We start from the raw sequence: 6,150 nt of genomic DNA, 5'->3' as shown, positions 1-6,150 counted from the left end.
TGGGGTGTGACAGACTCGAGTGGGATCAACACCCTCATGCCAGCAATGGGTACCTGTGGTCTTCGTGAAAGAGAAAGAAAAGGAAAGTTTTCCTGGCCTTTCACTCTGTCCCTTCGAATTCAGTTACAGGTAGAAGGGAATCTGGGCCAGTGCCAAGGACAATAAATGCGAATTTCTCCTTAGATACAGTGCAGTGTTTACAAGGTTAGATGTCTGGCCCAGGACTTTGGCATCATGTGACACAACTTTTGTTGTGTTAATGAACCTCATTCATATGCTGATAAGACTGCTGCTGCTGGTGGCAAAGGGATGCCTTGAAATTAATATAAAGGGCAGCTGTAAGTTTTAATTTAGTACAACCTGATCAGCCCAATGTATGTGCTATTCTCGTCGTAAATTTAGCTATGGTTACACTGCATGAGTCGATAACTAGAATGCACACCATTACTCTTACACTGAGTACAATATGCACTTTGTTTTCAGCCACACTTATTTTAACAGTTCACAGAGTAAATTAAATTTACAAGACAGTTTTCATCAAGGTGCATGCAGTGATATCCTGTCTCAACAACAAAGGATGTCGGAGATTATCCAGGTCCACCCCTTCATTTTGCCAATGAGAAAATTGCTCCAAAGCAGAAAAGGGGTTTCCCCAAGGTCACACAGCCCCCAGCAGCTGGGGATGCTGGCACTACGTCTCCTGCCTCCCAGCCTAATTCTCTTTCCTCTTTATTTTACACCAACACAGAGCGAAGTGTGGTTAACACTCTAAATGGGAGGCCTCTGGTTTCTTTTTCTCATCCACTCACACTTTCTTTCAAATAAATTAAAACATTCTGTCAACTTTCCTATGGAGTATAAATCATCTGCTGAGTAACCACAGCACTTGCTGAAGGGCTTTTGGAAGCAACGTTTTCCTTTCTTTTCATGCCCTGGAGGTTAATTTGACATCATCTCATGCAAAGACTGTTGCAGTGAACTCATATCCCACCTCTGCTCTCTCCCCGCGCCATCCCAACCTTGAAAACAGCCGTGACCAATCCATTCCCTCAATTCCGTTCCAGGTACCGCAGGATGAGGCGCTGTTACACTGATGGGCGTGCCGCAACGACCAATAAAGAAACCAAGTCCTACGTCCTCCACACGGAATCCTGAAAACTCTTGGAGCCTTTCTGACCACAAGAGTTCAGGCCAGCCTCTCTTTTGCACAAAAATCACTAAGCATTGGTTTAAAAAACAGATTCCTGGGCACCATCTCAAGCTACTGAATCAGGATCACTGGTTTAAAAATCTACGTTTTAAGCAAGCATGTGATTCTTAGGCATACCAAAGTTTGCTACCTACACTCCTGTAAAAATCAGAGTCTGTGCCATTCACTGGGCACTTACCACAAAGCATCATTTTACTCTTTGTCATTCTGCAAGCGAATGAAATATTTCATATATTGGCCAGGCGCGGTGGCTCATGCCTGTAATCCTAGCTCTCTGGGAGGCCGAGGCGGGCGGATTGTTTGAGCTCAGGAGTTCGAAACCAGCCTGAGCAAGAGCGAGACCCCGTCTCTACTAAAATTAGAAATAAATTAATTGGACAACTAAAAATATGTAGAAAAAATTAGCCGGGCATGGTGGCGCATGCCTGTAGGCCCAGCTACTCGGGAGGCTGAGGCAGGAGGATCGCTTGAGCCCAGGAGTTTGAGGTTGCTGTGAGCAAGGATGACGCCACGGCACTCTAGCCCAGGCAACACAGTGAGACTCTGTCTCAAAAAAAAAAAAAAAAAAGAAAAATATTTCATATATTGCATTGTTGGCTTCTTAAGGATAGATAGAGGCTCTAATTCCACAGTTTCTGTATGTCCCACAGCATCTAGTGCCACTGATTAAATGGATTAGCTATGCAATTTATTAAATGACTTCATAATTAAATGTGAAGTAACATTATTCATTCTTGAGACACATTTTCCCCGGGAAAGCAGCACAAAATTTGATTTTTTTGTTTTTTAAAAAAGTCCACTTTGCAAAGCTGCCAAACTTGACCAGAATCTCTGGGAGGACACTAAGGAGACCACAGTACTGTGGTCATGACTTCCGAGTCTCATCCCTTCTTGTGTTCCCATACGTCCAAGTGTTATTGGATAATTCTGCTCCTTGCTCTCAGACCCTGGCTTTATCCTTAGCTGACTATATCCCAGCTCTAGAGCAAGACGGTGGCTCAGGACTAAACTAATCAGCATGACCGCATCCACCAACTGCAATATATTCAGGAACACATGCTACTCAGTTAGGGCCAATGAGACACAAAGCGAGATTGGCTGGGAGCTCCTAGCGCTCAAAGCTTTCTGCATGTGGAAGAGAAAGCATGTGTCCTTGGCAGCTATCTCACAACCTTGAGAGCAATCAGCCTCATCATAAGGCAGATGCTGTGGAAGGCAGAGCTAAGTGGGAAGAAACAAGAGTCCCTGTGGATCTCAGTGAATGCATGGATCAAACCATTCCTGAAGCTGACCTTATCTTTGGCTTTTCTGTAATAATTATGTGAGGGCCTTACCCCTTTTTATTATTTAAGTCACTTTGAGGGGGCTGTTCTGTTACATGTGGCCAAAAGTATCCTGAGTGACATGGATAAGTACTCTTTTACCTTTTTCACTGCTGTATCCCCAGGGCCTAGTATGGTACATATGCAAAGTAGATAGTTGGGAGATATTTTTGAGCGAACGTGCATTCTTGTTTCCTGGTGGACTCAACACCCACAACGGATTCCGATTTGTTGTTAGAGAGCACAATATACTGAGCTACGCATTCATAGATTGAGTCCATACCATACTCCAAGGACTTTGCTATTTCTGTGGATATAGAGATTTTTAACAGGGAAGACAAAAGGAATTCATGTTTCCTGAATACCTGAAACAGTTCAGGAACTGTGCTAGGTGCTTCATATAAATGTTCGCAATTACCCCTTACATAAAACAAACAAAATCATCTCTGGGTGATTAAGTGATTAGCCCAAAAGTCACCTAGCACTATGTGGGGAAACTGACGCTCAAACTCAGGTCTGTGCTCTTTCTTCTGTGCCACAGTTCGGGTCTGTGCCCAAGTCCCCCGGGAGGGAGGAAGGCGAGCGCGGCCAGAGAGCGTGACTGACGTTCACAGTGCACCCCGTAGCAGGAGGCCGCGATGCATCGTCCCAAGGTCGTTGAAGGGGAAAATACAAGCCTCTGCCTCAGAGACAAAATGTTTTTTACTTGCAATGCTTTTTTTCTTCTTTTAAAATTTAATTGGAGCTTGTTTTTAGCTTCTGTGACTGGCGAGCGACCCCGAGGTCAGTGGGCCCGCTGCGGGGTTTCGGCCGATTCATGAGGGTTATTTCACCCGACAAGGGTCCTGTTCTAATGGGAAGGGTTGTCACATCCTGTTGGCATCGCGGTTTTGAGCTCACGGAAGCACACTTGGTCAGACTGCTGCCTGCCCGCAGTGCCGTGGTCCCTTCCCAACGCTCTTTCCAGCAGCCCGCGTGGATGCGTGCGAGTCGCTGTTCCCGCAGCGCTGGATTCCCGCCGGGCACGCGCTCTGCGCACCCACCAGCGGGAGCGCGCCGGACCACGCAGCTGCACCGCCCGGATGGCGCGGGACTGCGCGGACCCGCCGGACCCGCCCGCAGGCGCCACGTGCTGCGCCGCGGAAGCTTCAGCCTCTTCTCGGTAGCAGGTGCCTGGTCCGCGGCAGAAACGTCCTGAAACAAGTGTCCCGGCCCCCGCGTTCGAGCGAGGAGGCGCGTCGCGTCGGTCCTTCTCCGCGCGGCCACAGGGCTGGGCGCTTCGTCAGCGCCGAGACCGCGGAGCTGGGCATCGGACCCGGGTGAAAGCATGGACAAAGACGAGGATGGGCGGCGGACAGGGCTGTCAGGGACCGAGGAGAGAACTACAGAGACGGCAGGAAGGATGGAGGCGCGGGGCCAAGACCCTGGGGAAGGAAGCGCCGCCCGCCCGTCCCCCACTGCAGCCGCTCGGGCCTTTGCTCCCGGGTTTGCCGCCGACCGGGTTCCAAGACTGACCCCGAGCCCGGCGCGCAGCAGCAATGTCATTATGGTGGCCACTGAGGTCCGCAGTTAGCGTCGGTGCTGCAGGGCCGCGCCCCGGGCGTGAGCCGGGACTTCCTTGACACCCGTCCTCCCCTTATTAAAAAAAATTATTTTAGGGTGTTTTTAAACATTTTTCGCGCACAATGATTCTACTTGTTTGTGAGGCGCGCGTGATGTCGCAGCGCATTTGCTCCGCCGTTTCCCCCACGGCCTCAGCGAGCTGCCCGGGTCACGTCTGGCTCCCACCGCCGGCCCCTCTTACGCCTCCGGTTCAACCGGACTGAGGTCCGGTTCGGGTTCCCAGGCTGGCGGTGCCGCAGCCCGGCACCGACCCAGCGGGGCTCTCGCTGTGCGGCCTGCGCGAATCCTGCTCCTGGCGGGGGAACGCGCCCGAACCGCGACCTTCTGTGACACCCGTGCTGTCGCTGCCCCGACGCTTGCATTCGGGGCTGGGGGACGTGTGCACGGGGGGGCACGTTTGTGTCTGTTCATCCCAGACTCTCTCAGCTCCTGTCTCGACAGATCATCCCGTCTGCTCTGTCTTGTCCAGAGAAGTTCTGGTTGTGCTGGGCCTCCTGGATTGAAACCTTCCTTCCGGAATGTTGAACGTGGCATAAATCGGGAAAAATACTCTAATTTCCTTGGGTCGTGCTCTCCTCGGGGAACAGCGCTATACTTAGCTTCTTTTCTCAGCTTTCCCCCACCCAGACCCTGTGTCTCTCTTGCCCGGGAGCGGGGCTCTGGAGGTGGCAGGGGCACCAGCAGCCAGCCTGCCTGGGTGCTCCGGTCCCGCCCCAGGTCCCAAGCAGGCAGGAGGATCTTTCCAAGCGCAAACCTCCTCAGGCCACTCCCCTGCTTAAAACTTTAGTGGCTTCCCACTGCCCTCGGAGGAAAAGAAATTAAAAAAATAAAATCAGATCAAATTTAAAATTGATCAGTTTTAATCAAAAACAGATACTCTAACAAATAAAAGTGATAAACCTCTGGCTAATTTCCTTAAAAAATAAGAAAGAAGATACGATATAGAACAATCATAAGATAGATTTACACAGATAGTGTTTTCATATATACACACACATACATGTGTACATATGTATAGTTATATGTAGTTTTATATATGTAGGTTTATATTTATACGCATATAATCTCAGTACTAAAATTAGAGATCATAATGAAATTTGGCTATATTTAAGGCTCTTTAAATGACTCAAGTAGAGGAGGAAAATTAGAATATACCAAATATGTAAAAGAAATGTTCAAGTTTATGAAAGAATAACCCATAGGAAAGATGCCACTGGGAGAGTTATTTCAAATTTTTAAGGAACATATAGGTAATCTTTGTATGTTTTAAGTGGTTTCAAAGATTCAAAAGAATTAAAAAGCTTTAAATTTCATTTGACTAAGTTAGTATATAACTCTGATATCAAAATCTCATTAAACTGCTTTAAAAATAATTTAGACCAGCATCACTTATGAATGTAGATGCCAAAAATATGTTTAAAGAAGCTAATATAATTTGTAAGTATGTTAGAGGAATAACACATTGTGTCAAGTAAGATTTAATCCAAGAACATGGATAATTCAGTATTAGAAGACCTATGAGCATAACACATAATCCTAGTAGATTAAAGGAAAAAATATACATTTGATAGAGTTCAAATTTTATTCTAGGTTTTAAAGATATTAGTAAAATAGGAGTAGAGAAATATGTCTTTAATGTGCTAGAAAAAAGTCATAAAACAATAGCAAACATTTTACTTGATGATGAGCGTTCTAGTGGTATTGTGCCTACGTCAGACAGAAAACCAGTTCCTTTTACTGCTCCTACTACTACTACTACGGACATTTTAGTCACTGTACAAAGATAAAGGAGAGCAGCATTATCAGCTCTTGCGCAAAGTTTTCCAGAGTAAGGAATCAGGCAGTTTTATTATCTGGTAATAATGCTGACGATAAAACGTTTCAGAAGGGTAATGGATATCAAAAGCCTTGGACATAGATCTGAACTTCTTTAATTTCAGATAAGCAAAATGTATGTAAGAGTTTACTTAACACAGTGTTTTCAGTATGTATATA

Source organism: Propithecus coquereli, unplaced genomic scaffold, assembly GCF_000956105.1.
Source record: "Propithecus coquereli isolate 6110/MARCELLA unplaced genomic scaffold, Pcoq_1.0 Scaffold530, whole genome shotgun sequence".
In the NCBI taxonomy this organism is placed as follows: domain Eukaryota; kingdom Metazoa; phylum Chordata; class Mammalia; order Primates; family Indriidae; genus Propithecus; species Propithecus coquereli.
The sequence above is the reverse complement of the archived record's forward strand: the minus strand, read 5'-3'. Positions refer to the sequence as shown.